The following is a 20,792-nucleotide window of genomic DNA, read 5'->3' as shown; positions in this document are numbered from 1 at the left end:
ACTGTCATTACCACAACCGCAACTTCTGACTGATTGGAACTCAGAGGTTATGGTCACAAGAAGAGATGAGTGGACCCGTGGAAATTCGGGTTCTGGTACCCGACCATACTTTAGTCCAAAGTTCGGTTTGGGTACCAGAACTTTACCCGAACTTGAACCCGAACCCCATTGAAATATATGGAGACCCGAACTTTGGAGCTGGAAAATTAACTCTCTCTCTTTCGCTATCTCTCTCTTCCCGGACTTTCCCCAGAACTCCAAACTTGAACGGACTTCCAGGAGAAGTCCTTGTTCGACATTCAGCACCGGAAACTAAGTATCCGTGCGAACCCCGAACTTTAAAGTTTGGGTGGCTCATCTGTAGTCACAAGCTGTTAATGGTCATTTTATTCCATCTAGTTGACACAAAGGGGCATTATTGCTATTAAGGGGTACATTGGTGGACATTATTACTAAATGGGGCACTAAGGTGAGCACTGTTTAGATGCCATAAAATCACATTGTATGATGTTAAATGATTAAATTGCATTTTATTGCATGCACTATTAAGAATTCTGGCTCTCACAGACCTGTTAGTTTTTCTTTAAGAAGCCCTCCTACTTTACACTCAGTAGTGGTGGGTGAACCTGAACAGAAAGTTTGGGGTCCATACCAAACACCTAGTGTTTGTGATGGACCCAGAATATGACTTTTCAGAATTGGCACCCCAAACATCGGGTATTTCCAATGCTGTCATCTGCTTGACAGCGCGAGACACCCCGGCAGACCTGATCGGCGTTAAGATTATTACTGCCAGTTAGAGAGCCACAGTTCCCATGCTGTCAGTTGAGAGTGTGAGCCAGCAGCTGTGACCGGACGTAAAAAGTTTATATCCGGTCACAGGCATCGGCTAATGAGAGAGTACTACTCCCATCAGCCTATGCCTGCTGTTGCTCAAAACAGCGAGAGCAGGCACCGCTGATAGGAGTATTCATCAGCTGGCACCTGTGCTATAAATAAATTTAAAAAATTGACGTGGGGTCTCTTCTATTTTTGCTAACCAGCTCAGGCAAAACTGACAGCTGTGGGCTGCAACCGTCAGCTGTCAGCTTTATCATGGCTGGTTATCAAGAATACATGCTGTTTTTTTAAATTATTTAAATGAATAATTTAAAAACGACGTAGGGTCTCATCCAATTTTTCACAACAAGCCAAACTAAAGCAGACACCTGGGGTTGGAATTCTCAGGCTGGTAAAGGACAATGGATATTGGCCCCCTCAGTCTAAAAATAGCAGCCCGCAGCCACCCCAGAAAAGTTGCATCTATTAGATGCACCAATTATGGTGCTTTGCCCTGCTCTTCCCACTTGCAGTTTTGTGGTGGCAAATCGGGTAATGGTTGTGGGGTTGATGTCAGCTGTTTTATTGCCGCTGACATCAAGCCCACAGGTTAGTAATGGAGAGGAGTCTATAAGACACCCCCACTACTAACCCCATAGTTACATTGTAAAAAAGACACAGCCACAATAAAATCCTTTATTTGAAAGACACAGACTCCTTTATTTAAAATAAAAATAATAAAGCAGTTATACTCACCTTACTCCTATTCCATTGAAACCCTTGTCCCCTGTAAAAAAAAAAAAAAGAAAGTAATAAACAACAAAAATACTCATCTTCAGCCTAATCCACAGATACCTGTAAAAGAAAAATAATAAACAACCATATCCCTCATCTGTCCGATGTGAAGATAATCCATACTGTCCCACAATGATTCAGATGATTTGGATAGCAGTCACATCAATGATGAGACTGCTATCACCGCCAGCCACCTCACACTTATGACACTCCAGAGTCCGGTTGCCACGGTGACATTGCCTCCCTCTGAGGGGTGATGTCATGTCACGATCCATGTTTGGATCTGTGGCAGATTTGGTTTTCCTTTGATTAAAACCTTTTTTCATTTCTGGTCATTGGGGGTCAATGCAGTTTTCCCCCCGATGGCCGCTGGTGTTATTGCATTGCATTGCTACTGGGTCAGCTGATGTTGGTGGTAACCACTCCCACCATCCCTCTTAAGGTCACCTGATGCATCAGCTGATTGTTGGTTATACAGGTCCTTTTGGAGACCAACCTGGGTGGAGAAAGAGCTGGCTGAGTACTGTGGTTCTTCAGCTGAACTCTTTTCTGGTGCCTTACTCTGCTATGTGGTGCATTGCAGCAAAGAAACCTAAGTGTGGTGTTATTGTTTCTTTGTCTCTTTGTTGTTTTTATCTTCCCCTGTATTGTATTAGTGCAGCGGTGGGACCAGTGCTCTCATCTGCCAATTCCCTACTTAGAGATAGGTGCAGGGCAAGCGAGGGCTTAGGTATCCTGCTCGGCGACAGGTTGAAAAAACCTGTATAGGGATGTTAGGGAGATCAGGGCACATCCTTAGGAGAGTGCAGGAGGTGTCCATTTCCCTGTTCCCTATCGCAGGGCCCACCGTTGTTAAAGTGTCCCCGGTGTCCCCTTGTGAGTCTCGCCGCTTTGTGACCGACCAACCGTTGGGTCGTGTCACACTTGAACAGTCACTTCGTGACATGTCATGCCTGGAGGCAGGAAGGGGTCCCCATGTCAAGTAATACACAGCATGCATCACAATTCCTGGTCCAGGCCAGAGGGGCTTCAGAGGAGCTGATCTCTCTTGTCAGGAGGAGGAGTCAGTTAAGCCTGTTCAGCAGTTAGTCTGGGGAGAGGGAAGGGACAGGAGCGGAGACACGGGCTCTGGGGAATTGAAGCTGATTCAGAGCTGACCCCGGAGCGGAGAGCTGACATAAAGGAGGCCAGAGTCCTTGGCTGTGCGGGTGCTGTATGCCCCGACAGCTGAATCTGGAGGTCAGGGGACTGCAAGCTCCGTGGCCACACCGAACACCCAGAGGCACCGCAGCAGACCAAGAGCCCGGGGCTGCCAGTGAAAAGGCAGTGCCCGTGATAGGCTTATGCTGTCTGCCATACAGGTTAAAACCAACATGCAGGAGATAAGAATGCTGTAGATAAGCCCCTGATGCCGGTGGGCTTAGCTCACCTTTGATTTTGGGGGTGACAGGTCCCCTTTAAAGTTATCTGATTAACTCAAAACCTGTCGAATGTTCTCTCAGCTGAAAGCATCTTACCACTGAGAGGCATTACACAGTGCTGTATAATGCACAAGTCCTTTATACTATGACAAAATGATAATAATGATGATGATAGTGATAATGGTGATAATAAGTTCAACACTAGAATAAATGCTCTTTTTATTTTCCATGAGCTACTTATGCACAAGACAATAAGGCTCCATGTGGGCAGAATGCTGAAAATTTGGGAGGAAGTTAAACTTCCCTTTTCAGAGCCTGGCCTATAATATGTGCTTCGATTTGCTTTCATTTCCGGTGCTCTTCAATAAACCTAAGGTCAAAACATTTGTTCATGGTGCCAGCAGGCATCGACAGATGTGACGGCAAAACACTTCAAAAGTCATAAGATATACAGATATTTTCACGGATACCACATGAACCCATTATAATCTATGGTGCTGCACACATGCCAGTGTGTTTCCAAGCACAGTTTGCTGTGTAACCCACAAGGTAACACGTCCGATTTTTTTACCAGCAGCACAGATGATAAGGGCCAGTACAAGTTTATGGGTCCGTGTAAAACACGTACAGCACATGGAAGTCATCCATGTGTCATCTGTGTGCTGTCCCTGTGCTGTACTTGTTTAACATTGCAATGTATAGGAGAAGCTTTGAATATATTTTTCTTAAGCTATATTGCCTTGATATCCACAGAGGTAAATGCTGATGAGGATATCGTTGCGGCCTCTCCGCTCTGAGATGTCTGCAGTGTAGATGCTAAGTGGGAACGTAGCTTAAAGGGAATCTGTCAGCAGGCTTTTGCTGTGTAATCTGAAGACAGCAGCGTCGGACTGGGGTGTCTGGGGCCCACCAGAGGAATGGACTCTAGGGGCCCACCCTACAGCTATATGCAAATATCTGTCATTATAGTGGAGCATCGGCTGTAAAACACCGGCGGCTGCGGCACATCTACCGTGTGCCCCAATAACTGGGATGTATAATTACGGTAGTTTACATTAATGGGATTCTTGGTTAAAACAAGTTATCACTGATCCATGGGCTCCACAGGATTGGTGATCGCTTAGATCCGACCATTAGAAACTGCACCGATCGGAAGAATGGGGAAGTTTTATCCCTGACAGGACACTTATCACTATTTTAAAATGCAGCGGCAGGTGGGATTTCTGACCGCAGCTCCATTCATTCTCTTTGGGGCTTCCAGAAAAAAAACAAGTGCAGCCACTGAGGGAATGAATGGATCAGTGATCTAGTCGGACATGCCACTCCAGTCTAATGGGGATAAAAAGTTCCACATTTTGCTGAATGGGTCCAAGCAGTCAGACTCCCACCAATCAATACGTTATCACTTATCCTGTGGAGAGGTGATTACTTTTTTCCACAGGAAACCCCCTGTAAGTGCATCTCCGCCGCTGTGTACAAAGCATTAAAACTCTAATGGAAATAAAGAATCTTCTCTTAATTAATATCAGAGAGAACAAATGACCGCCATACACAACACAATCCACTATACCAAGACCAATAATACCACATACAGGAAGAAATACCACCACACCTTGACCAGACCACATAGTGACCGAATAATACTACATACAAGGGACAAATACCACCGCACCATGTCAAGACCACATATTACCACCACTTGGTGACCAAATAGCACATACAAGGGACAAATACCACAACACCATTTCCAGACCACATATTACCACCACATAGTGACTGAATACTACAATACTGATCAGAAATTAAAAAAACAAAACAAAACACAATACCATCACCATAAGGCTGCTGTCACACTAGCAGTATTTGGTCAGTATTTTACATCAGTATTTGTAAGCCAAAACCAGGAGTGGAACAATTAGAGGAAAAGTATAATAGAAACATATGCACCACTTCTGTATTTATCACCCACTCCTGGTTTTGGCTTACAAATACTGATGTAAATTACAGACCAAATACTGAATGTGTGACGGCAGCCTAAGTGACATTATACACAGGAGATCTGTACTTAGTATGCAGTGTCTGTGTAGAGGTAATACAGAGATCACTGGTGGTATTATACACAGGAGCTCTGTATATAATGTATAGGTAATACAGTGATCACTGGTGTAATTGTACACAGGACCTCAGTATATAGCATACAGTGTATAGTGTCAGTGTATAGGTAACACTGACTCACCAGTGACGTCTCTAGGTGAAGTCCTTCATCTTTCATCCAGCACAGACCACCATCACTTCATCCAGCCAGGACTCATTTCTGCAGGAAATAACACAGTTATCTCGAGCTCCGCTTGCAGAACACATTACTTCATTTTTCACAACTTCTACATTACACCACATGAAGAAAAAAAGGCGATATAGTGTCACTCTGCACACTAACAGGACCGCCCCCCCCCCCATTTAAAACAGTGTCCTCAAAAAATAAAATAAATACATCACTGCAGTAATAATATCCCTTAATTAGCCCCTATGGTAATAATATTCCACACCCTGGCCCCGTTTATCTCATTCCTGGCTCCAGCCATATGTTCTCCCATCCTGCACTCACGAGTATCCATTCTACCCCATATGATCTCCCCATCCTGCCCCATTCTGTCTCCATCGTATCCAATCCTGCCCCATGATCCAATCCTGCCCCATGTCTTTCATTCTGCCCCGTGTCTCCAATCATGCCCCGTATCTACATTCTGCCCATGCCTCCAGTCCTGCCCCCAGTGTGTCCAGCAATCTGCCCCAGTGTGTCCAGCATATTACCCCTAGTGTGTCCAGCATATTACCCCCAGTGTGTCCAGCAATCTGCCCCAGTATGTCCAACATTGCCCCCGGACAGTGTGTCCAGGAATCTGCTCCAGTATGTCTGGCAATCTGCCCCAGTGTGTCCAGCAATCTACCCCAGTGTGTCCAGCAATCTGCCCCAGTATGTCAAGCATATTGCCCCAGTGTGTCCAGTATTGCACCCGGACAGTGTGTCCAGCAATCTGCCCCAGTGTGTCCAGCAATCTGCCCCAGTGTGTCCGGCATATTACCCCCAGTGTGTCCAGCAACCTGCCCCAGTATGTCCAGCATTGCCCCCAGACAGTGTGTCCAGCAATCTTCCCCAGTATGTCAAGCATATTGCCCCAGTGTGTCCTGCATTTCCCCCAGTGTGTCCAGCAATCTGCCCCAGTGTGTCCAGCAATCTGCCCCAGTGTGTCCAGCATATTACCCTCAGTGTGTCCAGCAATCTGCCCCAGTATGTCCAGCATTGCCCCCAGACAGTGTGTCCAGCAATCTTCCCCAGTATGTCAAGCATATTACCCCCAGGTTGTCCAGCAATCTGCCCCAGTATGTCCAGCACAGCCCCCAGTGTGTCCAGCAATCTGCCCCAGTATGTCCAGCAATCTGCCCCAGTGTCCAGCACTGCCCCCAGTGTGTCCAGCAATCTGCCCCAGTGTCCAGCATTGCCCCAGTGTGTCCAGCAATCTGCCCCAGTATGTCCAGCACTGCCCCCAGTGTGTCCAGCAATTTGCCCCAGTATGTCCAGCACTGCCCCAGTGTCCAGCAATCTGCCCCAGTGTCCAGCATTGCCCCCAGTGTGTCCAGCAATCTGCCCCAGTGTCCAGCATTGCCCCAGTGTGTCCAGCAATCTGCCCCAGTGTGTCCGGCATATTACCCCCAGTGTGTCCAGCAACCTGCCCCAGTATGTCCAGCATTGCCCCCAGACAGTGTGTCCAGCAATCTTCCCCAGTATGTCAAGCATATTGCCCCAGTGTGTCCTGCATTTCCCCCAGTGTGTCCAGCAATCTGCCCCAGTGTGTCCAGCAATCTGCCCCAGTGTGTCCAGCATATTACCCTCAGTGTGTCCAGCAATCTGCCCCAGTATGTCCAGCATTGCCCCCAGACAGTGTGTCCAGCAATCTTCCCCAGTATGTCAAGCATATTACCCCCAGGTTGTCCAGCAATCTGCCCCAGTATGTCCAGCACAGCCCCCAGTGTGTCCAGCAATCTGCCCCAGTATGTCCAGCAATCTGCCCCAGTGTCCAGCACTGCCCCCAGTGTGTCCAGCAATCTGCCCCAGTGTCCAGCATTGCCCCAGTGTGTCCAGCAATCTGCCCCAGTATGTCCAGCACTGCCCCCAGTGTGTCCAGCAATTTGCCCCAGTATGTCCAGCACTGCCCCAGTGTCCAGCAATCTGCCCCAGTGTCCAGCATTGCCCCCAGTGTGTCCAGCAATCTGCCCCAGTGTCCAGCATTGCCCCAGTGTGTCCAGCAATCTGCCCCAGTATGTCCAGCACTGCCCCCAGTGTGTACAGCACTCTGCCCCAGACTATTACCCCCCCGTATGCATGGCTCATATTCCCCCCTGTATGCATGGCTCATATCCCCCGTATGCATGGCCTATCTCTCCACCCCCCGGCACCTGCACACCCGCACCCGATCCTGCTCCCATCTTGCACAGCGCGCCGGCTTATGTCCTCCTTCATCCCCCAGTCCCCCTGTCCCTCATACTCACCTGTCCCACACACTGCACGGCCGTGCCGACATCCCTCGCGCTCACGCTCTGTCCCGACTCCCGGCGGCGGCGCAGCATCTTCTTCCTGCTTGTGCAGTCATGTGATACTGCTCATTAAGGTCATGCATATGCGCATATTCATGACCTTAATGAGCGATACCACATGACCGCTCATTCAGGACGAGCTGCAGTGCAGATGCCGAGACCATCGCTGGAGCAGGGTGAGTATCGTCTTCAAGGAGTGTGGGTGGGTGGGGGGCGGCTGGGGGGGCCCCGGAGCAGTGGGGACCCTGCCAGCAGGTGTCAGTGCCTGGGCCCACAGGAGGATCCTCCGGTTCTCTGGTGGGCCAGTCCGAGCCTGGAAGACAGCATGCTGTAGGGGTTAAAACTCAGATTTCAGGGATGCCTCTCTTATTGAGCTCTGTGGTTTTGTTTATTTGCAATGATTGTATAAGCACCAGGAGCTTTTCATTGCTGTGACTAGCTGGTGAGAGAGCCTTGGTCCAACACGCCCCTTCATGTGATAGGCAGCTCACTGTCTATGGACTTTGTATATCCAGAGCCTAGTGTGAGCGGGATTAGCTTTCTTAGCTCTGATTCATGCTGTATCTAAAAGCTCTGATTGTGTGAGAACTTCTGTGCCCAGTAAACTAAGTGATACATCGCTGGAATCAGGTTGTCTTTGCCTACATTATGCTGCTCCCTGATGATGTAAAAAACCTGCTGACAGATTCCCTTTAAGGCAATGCTCACAAGTGCAGTGTTTGGTCAGTATTTTCCATCAGTATATGTAAGCCAAAATCAGGAGTGTGACAATCGGGAAAAAATAATAGAAACATGTCACCACTTCTGGAATACTCACCCACTCCTGATTTTGGTTTAAGAATACTGATGTAAAATACTGACCAACTACTGAACGTGTGAACATGGCCTTAGAGTCCCACATTTTTTCAGCAATGCTATGTATAGCAAAAATCAGGATGTACGCAGGCCCCCAGCATTCACAGGAGATTTACAATGACAGACACGGGGGTCTTCTGCAGACCCCCCAGCCGTCATGGCAACCCATCGGTGCCCCGTGATCACAGAATCATAGAATCACAGAATGTTAGAGTTGGAATGGACCTCCAGGGTCATCTGGTCCAACCCTCTGCTCAATACTGGATTCACTAAACCATCTCAAACAAATGTCTGTCCAGCCAGTTGAAAACCTCAATTGAAGGAGAACTCACCACCTCTCGTGACAGGGGCACTGATTGGCGGGATTTGTGATGTGCTTCCAGGCCGGTGCATGTTAAATCCCAGTGTCAGTGATTGACAGCAGGATAAGAGCTGTAGGCAGAGCACTGCTCCATCCGGATGTTAACCCCTTTCTGACATTAGACGTATTATCCCGTCGAGGTGGGGTGGGCCCGTATGCCCACCGACGGGATAGTACGTCATAGCAATCGGCCGCGCTCACGGGGGGAGCGTGGCCGATCGCGGCCGGGTGTCAGCTGACTATCGCAGCTGACATCCGGCACTATGTGCCAGGAGTTGTCACGGTCCGCCCCCGGCACATTAACCCCCGGTACACTGCGATCAAACATGATCGGAGTGTTCCGGCGGTATAGGGAAGCATCGCGCAGGGAGGGCGCTCCCTGTGTGCTTCCCTGAGACCCTCGGAGCAACGCGATGTGATCGTGTTGCTCAGAGGGTCTCTTACCTCCTCCTCCCTGCAGGCTCGGATCCAAAATGGCCGCGGGGCTGCATCCGGGTCCTGCAGAGAGGTGGCTTCACAGCGCCTGCTCAGAGCAGGTGCCGGGAAACCTCCAGGAGTGCACGTCAGATCGCTGATCGCTTACACTATAACTTGATGCCCCCCCCCCCCCCGGGGCAATGTTATAGTGTAAAAAAAGAATATTCAGATGTGTAAAAAAAAAAATCTCTAAAAAAATATATATATTGTTCTCATAAATACATTTCTTTATCTAAATAAAAAAAAACAATAAAAGCACACATATTTAGTATCGCCACGTCCGTAACGACCCGTCCCATAAAACTGTCCCACTACTTAACCCCTTCAGTGAACACCGTAAAAAAAAAAAAACGGGGCAAAAAACAACGCTTTATTATCATACCGCCGAACAAAAAGTGGAATAACACGCGATCAAAAAGATGGATATAAATAACCATGGTACCGCTGAAAACATCATCTTGTCCCGCAAAAAACGAGCCACTATACAGCATAATCAGCGAAAAAATAAAAAAGTTATAGTCCTCAGAATAAAGCGATGCAAAAATAATTATTTTTTCTATAAAATAGTTTTTATCATATAAAAGCGCCAAAACATAAAAAAAATATAAATGAGGTATCGCTGTAATCGTTCTGACCCGAAGAATAAAACTGCTTTATCCATTTTACCAAACGTGAAACGGTATAAACGCCCCCCCCCCCAAAAAAAGAAATTCATGAATAGCAGGTTTTTGGTCATTCTGCCTCACAAAAATCGGAATAGAAAGCGATCAAAAAATGTCACGTGCCTGAAAATGTTACCAATAAAAACGCCAACTCGTCCCACAAAAAAACAAGACCTCACATGACTCTGTGGACCAAAATATGGAAAAATTATAGCTCTCAAAATGTGGTAACGCAAAAAATATTTTTTGCAATAAAAAGCGTCTTTTAGTGTGTGACGGCTGCCAATCATAAAAATCCGCTAGAAAACCCACTATAAATAGTAAATCAACCCCCCTTCATCACACCCTTAGTTAGGGAAAAACTAAAAAAATAAAAAAATGTATTTATTTCCATTTATTTCTATTTCCATTCCATTTCACACATTAGGGTTAGGGCTAGGGTTAGGGTTAGGGCTAGGGTTACAGTTAGGGCTAGGGTTAGGGCTAGGGTTAGGGTTGGGGCTAGGGTTAGGGCTAGGGTTGAGGCTAAAGTTAGGGTTAGGGTTGGGGCTAAAGTTAGGGTTAGGGCTATAGTTACGGTTAGGATTTGGATTACATTTACGGTTGGGAATAGGGTTGGGATTAGGGTTAGGGGTGTGTCAGGGTTAGGGGTGTGGCTAGGGTTACCATTGGGATTAGGGTTAGGGGTGTGTTTGGATTAGGGTTTCAGTTATAATTGGGGGGTTTCCACTGTTTAGGCACATCAGGGGCTCTCCAAACGCGACATGGCGTCCGATCTCAATTCCAGCCAATTCTGAGTTGAAAAAGTAAAACAGTGCTTCTTCCCTTCCAAGCGCTCCCGTGCGCCCAAACAGGGGTTTACCCCAACATATGGGGTATAATGCTCTGCATTATAAACTGTAGTAAAACACTTGGGGGTTCAAAGTTCTCACAACACATCTACATAAGTTCCTTGCGGGGTCTAGTTTCCAATATGGGGTCACTTGTTGGGGGTTTCTACTGTTTAGGTACATTAGGGGCTCTGCAAACGCAATGTGACGCCTGCAGACCATTCCATCTAAATCTGTATTCCAAATGGTGCTCCTTCCCTTCCGAGCTCTCCCATGCGCCCAAACGGTGGTTCCCCCCTACATATGGGGTATCAGCGTACTCAGGACAAATTGCTCAACAACTTTTGTGGTCCAATTTCTCCTGTTACCCTTGGGAAAATACGAAACTGGGGGCTAAAAAAATAATTTTTGTGGGAAAAAAAGGAATTTTTATTTTCACGGCTCTGCATTATAAACTGTAGTGAAACACTTGGGGGTTCAAAGTTCTCACAACACATCTACATAAGTTCCTTGCGGGGTCTCGTTTCCAGTATGGGGTCACTTGTTGGGGGTTTCTACTGTTTAGGTACATTAGGGGCTCTGCAAACGCAATGTGACGCCTGCAGACCATTCCATCTAAATCTGCATTCCAAATGGCGCTCCTTCCCTTCCGAGCTCTCCCATGCGCCCAAACAGTGGTTCCCCCCCACATATGGGGTATTAGCGTACTCAGGACAAATTGCACAACAACTTTTGGGGTCCAATTTCTCCTATTACCCTTGGGAAAATACAAAACTGGGGGCTAAAAAATAATTTTTGTGGAAAAAAAAAGGAATTTTTATTTTCACGGCTCTGCGTTATAAACTGTAGTGAAACACTTGGGGGTTCAAAGCTCTCACAACACATTTAGATGAGTTCCTTAGGGGGTTTACTTTCCAAACTGGTGTCACTTGTGGGGGTTTCAATGTTTAGGCACATCAGTGGCTTTCCAAATGCAACATGGCGTCCCATCTCAATTCCTGTCAATTTTGCATTGAAAAGTCAAACGGCGCTCCTTCCCTTCTGAGCTCTCCCATGCGCCCAAACAGTGGTTTACCCCCACATATGGGGTATCAGCGTACTCAGGACAAATTGTACAACAACTTTTGGGGTCCATTTTCTCCTGTTACCCTTGGTAAAATAAAACAAATTGGAGCTGAAGTAAATTTTTTGTGAAAAAAGTTAAATGTTCATTTTTATTTAAACATTCCAAAAATTCCTGTGAAACACCTGAAGGGTGAATAAACTTCTTGAATGTGGTTTTGAGCACCTTGAGGGGTGCAGTTTTTAGAATGGTGTCACACTTGGGTATTTTCTATCATATAGACCCCTCAAAATGGCTTCAAATGAGATGTGGTCCCTAAAAAAAAAAATGGTGTTGTAAAAATGAGAAATTGCTGGTCAACTTTTAACCCTTGTAACTCCCTAACAAAAAAAAAAATTTGGTTCCAAAATTGTGCTGATGTAGAGTAGACATGTGGGAAATTTTACTTATTAAGTATTTTGTGTGACATATCTTTGTGATTTAATTGCATAAAAATTCAGAGTTGGAAAATTGCGAAATTTTCAAAATGTTCGCCAAATTTCCGTTTTTTTTCACAAATAAACGCAGGTAATATCAAAGAAATTTTTACCACAATCATGAAGTACAATATGTGAAGAGAAAACAATGTCAGAATCACTGGGATCCGTTAAAGCCTTCCAGAATTATAACCTCATAAAGGGACAGTGGTCAGAATTGTAAAAATTGGCCCGGTCATTAACGTGCAAACCACCCTTGGGGGTAAAGGGGTTAAAGGCACTTGATAGCTGATTAAATCAGCCATCAAGTGCAGGGAACAAAACGTCGGAGCCCACATCAAAGGCAGGTACACAACCATTGACATAAATATACCGTACGTCAAAGGTTGTGAAGAGGTTAAATATCTTGTGTATATAGCAAGGGCAGAACTGGACTAGCTTTGTCTCCAACACCGCACCCGGCAGTCTCTTCCCAGTGCTGTTGTAGTTGATAGACAGGTCTTTCCCTATGTGCACAAGGAAGAGAGAGAGACTTGTCAATTACCTGCAGCATTGCTGGATCTTTAAAGTATATTTTCTCTGAAATACTGCAGCATTTCAGAGAATAATGTACCTGGATGCGATCATGCAGCAGGGTTGAGATTCCCGCTGCCTGAGGTTTGAGTAGCATGAATCACCTAATAGGTTTCCTTAAAATAGAGCAAATAACAGAGGATACAAATATACTTCTAAGTTACACAGGGGCGAAGAGGGCCCCCGTGTAAGAAAAATATGAGGGCCCTTTGCAGTCCAATAGCTCATCGTAATGCACAATTCCACCTACTTTGGAGCTGAAGTGGTCCTCGTTAACCCCTGGATCCCTGTGTGGCTTCACAGGTCCCATCAATGGTATGTCCGCCTCTGTATAAGTAGCCACAACTATGTGATGTTGTCATTAGCTGGCGTCCCAGTCTGTCAGACATGTTGCTTACATGCTTAGTCTCCTCGACCTCCTTATCACCTTCATCTACAGACACACATAACAGCTCCAGGCTGCACACAAAAGCCTGGAGGAAGCTGAAAATGTGCACTGTGATATTTGTTCATTTCGAACCCAACTAGAAGAATGTACACGCAGACAGACACACCCTATTTGGATCAAAACAGATTGCTATAATAAAAGAATGACGCTACCCAACTATTCGTAAATGAAAAAAATCTCTAAGTATTGTTCAAAACATACAAAAAAAAGTCGCGATGTGCAAGGCTTCCTGGCATTGAATTGAGGCACCCGGCTGTCTCTGGGGAAGCAAGTTCAGGAATCAAGATTGTTTAGATTTTGGCAGTGATGGAGAACTGCAGTCACGCACTCTGAACCTCTCTGAAGCCCAGCAGAAGCAGGAAGATACCGTTAACTCTGTACATTCAGGCCTCACAAGTATTTCAAGGCACATTTATAGCACAATTGCCTCCTAAGCTGATGACAAGTGAGCGACCATCATATGCATTCATTCATGATGCTACAATGGAGCCAACAAGTCATCGGTAACAAAATACGACCACGCAGAACTTGCACACGTAGCTGACAGCATGATGTATCGATCCGCCTAACCCCGATCAGCTGTTTCCCATGCATTCAAGTCAATGTAATCACAACCTTCAAAATAACTGATTAAAAGCAGAGATACGGAGGAATGACTTCAGAGCGGTCATATTTGTATTATTCCCACAATCTTGGCTGTATTTAGAATATCACTGCTGCTCAGACTGTTCTTGTAGCAAGCCGTGTTATTGCTAGTTTTTGGCCCCAGTCCCATCCACATCATATCTCCCATGTAATGAATTAAATATGGCACGTCTGTTGTATGGAAAGGCTCACAGAGCTCTTACATACCAAGAAAGGCAGATAGGTCATGAAACAAGTCTGGCCCCATACAGTATTTAGGCTCCTGAGACATTAAACCTCAAATGTTTCAGTGTCATTTTAACTTTGCTTTTAGGACATCTGTAACATGTTTCCGTAGAATTCCAAAATCTGTGTCCATTTGAGACTACAGGTCCTTCTCAAAAAATTAGCATATAGTGTTAAATTTCATTATTTACCATAATGTAATGATTACAATTAAACTTTCATATATTATAGATTCATTATCCACCAACTGAAATTTGTCAGGTCTTTTATTGTTTTAATACTGATGATTTTGGCATACAACTCCTGAAAACCCAAAAAACCTGTCTCAATAAATTAGCATATTTCACCCGTCCAATCAAATAAAAGTGTTTTTTAATAACAAACAAAAAAACCATCAAATAATAATGTTCAGTTATGCACTCAATACTTGGTCGGGAATCCTTTGGCAGAAATGACTGCTTCAATGCGGCGTGGCATGGAGGCAATCAGCCTGTGACACTGCTGAGATGTTATGGAGGCCCAGGATGCTTCAATAGCGGCCTTAAGCTCATCCAGAGTGTTGGGTCTTGCGTCTCTCAACTTTCTCTTCACAATATCCCACAGATTCTCTATGGGGTTCAGGTCAGGAGAGTTGGCAGGCCAATTGAGCACAGTAATACCATGGTCAGTAAACCATTTACCAGTGGTTTTGGCACTGTGAGCAGGTGCCAGGTCGTGCTGGAAAATGAAATCTTCATCTCCATAAAGCATTTCAGCCGATGGAAGCATGAAGTGCTCCAAAATCTCCTGATAGCTAGCTGCATTGACCCTGCCCTTGATGAAACACAGTGGACCAACACCAGCAGCTGACATGGCACCCCACACCATCACTGACTGTGGGTACTTGACACTGGACTTCAGGCATTTTGGCATTTCCTTCTCCCCAGTCTTCCTCCAGACTCTGGCACCTTGATTTCCGAATGACATGCAAAATTTGCTTTCATCAGAAAAAAGTACTTGGGACCACTTAGCAACAGTCCAGTGCTGCTTCTCTGTAGCCCAGGTCAGGCGCTTCTGCCGCTGTTTATGGTTCAAAAGTGGCTTTACCTGGGGAATGCGGCACCTGTAGCCCATTTCCTGCACACGCCTGTGCACGGTGGCTCTGGATGTTTCCACACCAGACTCAGTCCACAATCTTCCTCAGGGTCCGGTCACCTCTTCTCGTTGTACAGCGTTTTCTGCCACATTGTTTCCTTCCAACAGACTTACCATTGAGGTGCCTTGATACAGCACTCTGGGAACAGCCTATTTGTTGAGAAATTTCTTTCTGGGTCTTACCCTCTTGCTTGAGGGTGTCAATGATGGCCTTCTTGACATCTGTCAAGGTCGCTAGTCTTACCCATGATGGGGGTTTTGAGTAATGAACCAGGCAGGGAGTTTTTAAAAGCCTCAGGTATCTTTTGCATGTGTTTAGAGTTAATTAGTTGATTCAGAAGATTAGGGTAATAGGTCGTTTAGAGCAGTGATTTTCAACCTTTTTTGAGCCGCGGCACATTTTTTATACTTAAAAAATCCCGAGGCACACCACCAACCAAAATGGCACAAAATGGTGCGTCCAGGTTTGAGATGAAAGTCTGCAGTCATTCTATGTGACTGCAGGCTTTTGAATTCTCACAGCGCAAGCACTGCACACTTTCAGGATTCTCCCTTGCCGGTGGCCAGAGTGGACGGTCATGACAGCACAAGTATGTGATTTGGATACTTCTGGTCACATTCTAACTAGACGTGTCCGGCCTCAGTCAATTCATTTTCATTGAATGAGGCCACACATGTCTAGTCAGCACGTGACCGCATGTATGTAAATCACCAACATCAGAGAATTATGATAGCAGTGTGCACTGTGAGAATTCAGAAGTCTGCAGTCACATAGTATGACTGCAGACTCATCACAACCTTGGACATCCCCTTTAATGTTCCTAACAAATAAAAATGAGAATTAGTATCACAAAAAAAACACATTTACATCCAGGTACCTGATAGATGACGTTGTTTGTGGAGTCGCCTCTTTCTTTTCATCTTCACCTTGTCCAGATGCCATGATGACTCTTCTCATCCACCGGCAGAGCTCGTTTCTGCAGACTTCCATCTTCTCCTGTCTTCTGCAGCACATCCCGACACAACACCCTTAAAGATAGCAGTGTTATTATAATGCTCCGGAATAACAATATCTGCCCTAGGCTGAGCCTCTGAGTAAATAATTGCCCCTCACTTTATTCCCAGCACATAATATGACCCTCACTGTCCCTCTTATGGTACATGCCATGCACACTACCCTCTCTCTCTTTTCCATACTTCACACTGCCTTCTCATACGGTGTCCCTCATAGAGAGCCCAGTCTCTCTACTGTGCCCCTTCATTACACTCCTCCTACTTGGCATACTGTCTCCTCCTGGCTGTTACCCTCACACTACTCAGTATCTATTATGTGTCCACTCACACTTTCATCCCCCCATACTGTCTGCACACATTTCTAATAGCCTCCTCCTGTACATCCCCCCCCTGCTAACATACCCCTTTGCTCTCTCCATATTTCCTCCTCACACATTCCCCCCTCACACATTCCCCCGACTCCCCATACTGTCCTCACACATCCCATCACCGTTGCTCCCAGTACTGTCAGCACACATTTTTCCCCTCGCTACTGTGTCCACCCCCATCTCCCCACTCACCCCCACAGAATATATCCACTGCCCTTCCGATAGAATAAATCCATCCCCTTCCACAGAATAAATGCACCCTGCCCCACACATGCTAAATAAATTCCAGCCCCCCCCCCACGTACACACTGAATAAATCCCCCACACACACTGAATAAATCCCCCCACACACACTGAATAAATCCCCCCACACACTGAATAAATCCCCCCACACACTTAATAAATCCCCCCACATACTCCCCATAAACCCACCCCACGCTGAATCTTCGGTGTCTTCAGCTCCACAGCACAGGAGCACTTACCACCAAGTCTCTTCTTTCTCCTGCGCGCCGGATAGTGACGTCAGCAGCGTGATCACATGACTTGATCACGCTGCTGGCGTCGCTCTGACCCGGCAGTCAGAGCCTCAATTGTACTCGCAGCTGGTAGATGTCTGCGAGTACAATTGATCTCCGGGAGCCGGCGCGCTGCAGCTTCTCTGTGCCGGCTGTCAGCTTGACAGTCGGCACAGAGAACAGCTGACTCCCGTTCCCCGCGGCACACCCGACCATGTGTCGCGGCACACTAGTGTGCCGCGGCACACTGGTTGAAAAACACTGGTTTAGAGAACCTTTTCTTGATATGCTAATTTATTGAGACAGGTTTTTGGGGTTTTCTGGAGTTGTATGCCAAAATCATCAGTATTAAAACAATAAAAGACCTGACAAATTTCAGTTGGTGGACAATGAATCTATAATATATGAAAGTTTAATTGTAATCATTACATTATGGTAAATAATGAAATTTAACACTATATGCTAATTTTTTGAGAAGGACCTGTATATTAACCATAATTTTTTTACATATTTACATCCAAAACTGTTCAGTCTTTGGCTCTATTCACACGTCCAGTAGTTCTTTTCATTTTTGTTTCCATTTTGGGATCAGAAAAACGGAAATAAAATGTTCCAGTACAGGATCCATTCATTTGACAAGTGTCATGAGATGCCTATTTGCTTCTTTTCCAGCTGCTATCTATTGTATCTTTTATCTGGAACCAAAAAATGAAGTTTTGAAGTGAAGAAGAAATAGATCATTAGCGATGGTCATCCATTAATGGAACCATTTTTTAGCACAGCACATGCCTGGAACCTTAGAAGTACCTAATGAAAGTTTCCATTTTGCCTCCTTTTTTTTTTTTTTAAATGGATCTGTTTCTTTTTCTATTACTGGATCCGTTGCAGATGATACCAGGACATGTGAAAAGAGCTGTATCTCACACAAGTAACAAACAATAATATTATGTAGATACACAGATCCATCTAAAAACAGTGCAGCCATAATAGTAATAGTTTGTAAGGCGGGAAAAAAAAAAGACATAAACCTACTCAGTTTAGCGACTATCCTGAAAATCTTCAATAAGGCAAAAGTCAAAATTCATCACATAAAGGGAAAAATGTCTTCATAATTAGAAAAAATCCCATGATCAATCACCCATTATTAGTAACATATTATCCATATCTTTTCATATTGTTAAACTCTAGAAAAGTATCCAGGCCCCTTTTACGCTATGTTCCCATGATGAGTTTTTGGTGCGTTTTTTTACTCTGCGTATTTATGGAAAAATACAAGTAACATATCTTAACGTAATGAGTGCAGACATGGTGCACAAAATCTGCAACGTACAAAACTCACTAAGTTTAAACTCTTTTAGGCTGGTTTCACACTTGCGTTTTGATCTGCAGCGTTTTAGCGCCAAAAAACGCATGCGTTTTTTTTCTATACTTAACATTAAAAACGCATGCGTTTTTTAGCATGCGTTTTGACGTGTTTTCGGCAACGCATGCGTTTTTTTACGCGTGCGTTTAGTTGCAGAAATGCAACCTGTAGTAATTTCTAGCGGCGTTTTTTTGGTGCAAAAAAACGCATGCGTTTATTCGCGGCAAAAAAATGTATTGCTGTCTATGTAAACGCATGCGTTTTTAAGCACATGCGTTTGCTTGCGTTTAAAACGCATGCGTTTTTATAGAAAAACACAAGAAAACACAAGAAAAAACAAGAAAACCCTAACCCTAACCCTAGGGTTAATAGGGATCCTAACCCTAACCCTAACCCTAACCCTAAGGTTAGGATCCCTAGTAACCCTAGGGATCCTAACCCTAACCCTAGGGATCCTAACCCTAACCGTTAGGGTTAGGGTTAGGATCCCTAGGGTTAGGGTTAGGATCCCTAGGGTTAGGGTTAGGGTTAGGGTTAGGATCCCTAGGGTTAGGGTTAGGGTTAGGATCCCTAGGGTTACTAGGGATCCTAACCCTAACCCTAACCCTAGCTATTTCTGTTTATAGTGGGTTTTCTAGTTGATTTTGATGATTGGCAGCTGTCACACACTTCTCAGCATGCTTTTAAAAAACGCAAACGCAGGAAAAAACGCATGTAAACGCGGCAAAACGCTTTTACATGCGTTTTTTTACCACATGCGGTTTTTAAAAAAAAGCTGCAGATCAAAACGCAAGTGTGAAACCAGCCTTAGTGAATTTGCCATGACTTCTTCAGGAAGATAGGTCCATAATTTAGCTGCTGTTACAGTAAAGAATCCTCCCAGTCTATATCGAAGCCCTCTTTTCTATAGACATAATGGAGGTGCCCTTGCTACACTTACAGCCCTGTGTATATCATTGAAGAGAGATCTCTGTATGGACCAGAATATTTGACATAGTCATTAGGTCATTAGTATAGGCCACTTTTGCCCTTTACTAAATTACCCTAATTTTGATCATCTTTCTGGGTACTATGTCTTTCTTTTGCACTGTACCAATAACTGTTGTGATGCAGTGACCCATGTTACAGCCAGGGGGCACTGTGTGTGAGCTTCAGGATGTGCTTGGAGGCATAATTATGATGGTGAATTAGGGACTGGCATTATTGTAAATGGCCGGTATGTGTCGCAGAGGTTCTCTGCTCTGTAAGCCCAAAATTATATGGTTATGCTGGGACTTATAGTTCCACAAGTGTTTGTTGTGTTTACTTATAAGAAGGGCTTATAGGGTTAGTCAAAGAGCTGGGCGGGAATTGGCTAACCACACATGCACCGCCCATCCATGGGGGGTGGTTGTGTCATGTTCTCAATGGCAAGAGAACATAGCATCAGCATATATAGGAACTAGCTCTTGGAAGATGGGAACTGAGCTGACCATGAACTAAACCTAACGCACAACTAGCAGTGGCCGGGTAGCATGCCTACGTTGATTCTAGATGCCCAGCACCAGCCGGAGGACTAAATAATGCTAGCAGAGGAAAATATTAGTCCTAGCTCACCTCTAGAGAAATACCCCGAAAGGAGACAGAGGCCCCCCACATGTATTGGCGGTGAATTAAGATGAAAAAACAAACGTAGTATGAAAATAGGTTTAGCAAATTTGAGGTCCACTTACTACATAGCAGAAGACAGAAAGGACACTTTCATGGTCAGCTGAAAACCCTATCAAAACACCATCCAGAAATTACTTTAAAACTCTGGCATTAACTCATAACACCAGAGTGGCAATTCCTGTTCACAAGAGCTTTCCAGACACAGTAACGAAACTACAGCTGTGAACTGGAACAAAAATGCAAAAACAAACATGGACTAGAGTCCAACTTATCTAGTAGTTGTCTAGGAGCAGGAACAAGCACAGAGAGGCTTCTGATAACATTGTTGACCGGCAAGCAACTAACAGAGCAGCAAGGTTATATAGCGACTCCCACATCTTGATGGGAACAGGTGAACAGAGAAGATGAAGACACCAGTTCAATTCCACCAGTAGCCACCGGGGGAGCCCAGAATCCAAATTCACAACAGTACCCCCCCCCTCAAGGAGGGGGCACCGAACCCTCA

The 20,792-nt window shown here is 45.3% G+C and overlaps 1 protein-coding gene across 2 annotated transcripts in view; it reads right to left on the bottom strand.

Moving 5' to 3' along the window:
• The window catches only part of ACVRL1 (activin A receptor like type 1), a 153,430-nt gene that overhangs the window by 103,037 nt on the left and 29,601 nt on the right, over positions 1-20,792 (bottom strand). The window contains exon 1 of one of the 2 annotated variants that reach the window (XM_077297420.1): positions 13,176-13,423. The exons of the other annotated variant lie outside the window; for it this stretch is intronic. The gene's annotated coding sequence lies outside the window, so the exon portion shown is untranslated. Of the gene's footprint in view, positions 1-13,175; positions 13,424-20,792 lie in introns of those variants that run through there. 2 annotated transcript variants of the gene reach the window in all.

This window comes from Ranitomeya variabilis, chromosome 3 (assembly GCF_051348905.1).
Source record: "Ranitomeya variabilis isolate aRanVar5 chromosome 3, aRanVar5.hap1, whole genome shotgun sequence".
NCBI lineage: Eukaryota > Metazoa > Chordata > Amphibia > Anura > Dendrobatidae > Ranitomeya > Ranitomeya variabilis.
The sequence above is the reverse complement of the archived record's forward strand: the minus strand, read 5'-3'. Positions and strand labels throughout refer to the sequence as shown.